This window comes from Cupressus sempervirens, chromosome 10, assembly GCF_028749045.1.
Source record: "Cupressus sempervirens isolate cs-2001-9-10 chromosome 10, ASM2874904v1, whole genome shotgun sequence".
Taxonomy (NCBI): Eukaryota; Viridiplantae; Streptophyta; class Pinopsida; order Cupressales; family Cupressaceae; genus Cupressus; species Cupressus sempervirens.
In genome coordinates, this window is record NC_143127.1 from 613,250,768 (window position 1) to 613,253,463 (window position 2,696).

Consider the following 2,696-nt stretch of genomic DNA (forward strand, 5'->3'; position numbering starts at 1 on the left):
ATATCAACGAGTTCAACCTCACATGCGATCAACTCCAAAAGGCATACATAGGAGCCAACATTTCTTGGAGAGCTAAAAGTCTCATTTCACAACTCAAAACCAACTCTCATCAACTCCAATGTGAGACCGGTCATTGTAAGAGGCCAAAAGAGTCTTGGTAAGAGAGAATTTACACGTTTTGCAATGCTGGAAAGGTGGAAATGGAACAACACTTTATGTTAGAATGTGATGTGTACAAGGACATCAAGTTCAAATTTGTGGACATTATATTTGGAAGCCTTTGGCACAATTTATTCAACAAGGAGTACATTGAGAAGTTAGGGGGGGTTCATCATAAGCTTGCACAAAAATAGATCTGAATTACTAAAGCTGGTTTAGTCGGAAGGCTTAGCCGGAAGGCTTAGCCTTATGGACGTTAAAAATCTATCTATCTATCTATCTATCTATATTTGTGTTGCCTTCCACTTTTAATAATTTTTTTTACCCCAATCTCATATTGAAAAACATTTATATTAGTTGTAATCTTTATATTATTATTTCTTGCAGTTATATGCTTCTTACTGGTTAAGTTCATTCCTAAATTTGAAACATTTAGAATTAAAAGAAATGTCTATGGGTAATACATTGTGAATACTTGTCAAATAGAGTTTTTATCTCTAATAAAGAGCTGCTGAATACCTTCAAAATACACATTATTATACCTTCCAAATAAGTATTATTATCTCCAACAAGGTCGTGAAAACTAAAATTAGTTTGAGTACAATTTTAAAACGAAATCTGCATGCATACATGCTTTTTCAGGCTTGAAATTCAATTGCTGACAGACATCTTGTCGAAACACTTTTTCCAAAGTCGCAACAGAAACAGTTTTTACAGCACTCTAGTCCTGCTTGCTCATCACAATAAAACATTCTAATTAACAAACCTGCGTCGTCTACTAAGCCCAAAACCTGCAAGTAACAATATTATAAATGAAAATAAAGGTAAATCAGTAGAAGAAAGAAACAATCCGTACGTAGGAGGATTGCCATGGTGACTTCAATATGAAACAATTCACTATATGTAGGAAACCTTAAGAAGAGAAACACAAAATTCACTGATGTGAGATACATTATTAAAAAAAATGTTTAAGAAAACAAATGAAATATTCAAAAGCTTACAAAATCCCAGAAACTTTCACACAGGTTTTGTATGAAAATACTTGTATACATATCGTATTAAGTTATATTTTATAGTTATTGTACAATGATACTAATGGTCTAAACATCACATATCAAGACTTGATTCATAGACTAAAAATATTAAATAGTTAAATTGATTTACTTTTTCTAAACTTAATTTTGTCTTTATTGTGTGATTAAAGATAAGATAACGATAATAATACAAGTAGATCCTACCAAACTTTTCTATATAACATTGTATCTAAGTTACATTTCAGTATATATATGAACAAAATGACAGGTTGGATCATGCACATTAATTTTGTCTTTGCCAAACAGTCATGAAAATCAAATATAAGATTGTTAATTGGAAAGAATCATAGAACAAAATGCAATGATGATACATTCATAGATTATATTCCTCTCAACGTGAGAACATCATGATAGCTAAGTATAAACAAATTTATTAACAGTAAATAAAGACCTCACATAAACTATATATACATTAACGAACATATTAAGTCTAGAGAATGTCAGAACTGCTCAACACTCTTAACATAATGAAAAACAGCCCTTAATATATTTGATTCTAATCATTCAACCCCCTCGCAATGCGAGGAGAAGATAGAGACAAGATCCTGCCTCAACGCCATAGTCTTTAACTGTTTTATGATCCTCCATTTGTTTCCCCACATAAAGAAGCCTTTGCTGTGAAGGTGGTATTCCTTCCTTTTCCTCAACCGTCTCTTTGACCCGCAGGATGGTATCAGTGGGTTCAATATTAAGCTCAAGCTCCATCCCACTTAGGGTTTTCACCCTCACGAAAAGGCCTCCCCTTAACTTCACCACCAAATGCAGGGTTAATCCATTCTTCCGAATCTTATAATCTTCAAGAGTTCGGCCTCCATCTTTCAGCTGTTTCCCTCCAAATATCAACGCTTGCTGTTCTGGTGGAATACTCTCCTTCTCTTCAATTTTTGCCTTCACATTGTCGATGGTATCACTGCTTTCAACTTCAAGGGAAATAGTTTTCCCTGTCAGAGTCTTCACAAATATCTGCATCATCTTTTACTCTCTTCTCTAAACTTACCTTTCAAATGGGATATGATGGAGGAGCTCATAATATATGTACGGTTCTATGTGCTATAATAGTAACCAACCAAACTTAACTCCCACAACTGGATAGAACTTTACATTTAAAAAAATGGGTGTATACATTTATACTAGGTTACCATTTTGATGTAGTATTTGGGAAGCTACACAAAGTTAAACTGTAGAAAATTAATGTTTATAGGGGTTCGACTATGAGAAAATTTCCATTTTGCTGATTGTTGCTTTATTTTGGTTCGCCATCTTCTATTTAGGATGATTATTGCTTTTTCTGAACCTGAGGAGGTTAATCTCTGGATTTAATATATATTGTTGTTCCTTAATGGTGCTCGCGGATTTTCACTGCTCTTTTAATTAAGATAATGGCTGGCATCATTTGTTTTATTTATGTCCTTTAAGGTAATTGCAGAAGCCAGTTTCCTATAC

General features: G+C 33.5%; 1 pseudogene; it reads right to left on the reverse strand.

Annotated features, from left to right (window-relative positions):
- Positions 1 to 1,757: 1,757 nt before the first annotated feature.
- On the reverse strand, positions 1,758 to 2,222 carry LOC149535338 (ubiquitin-NEDD8-like protein RUB2 pseudogene; annotated as a pseudogene).
- Positions 2,223 to 2,696: the final 474 nt, after the last annotated feature.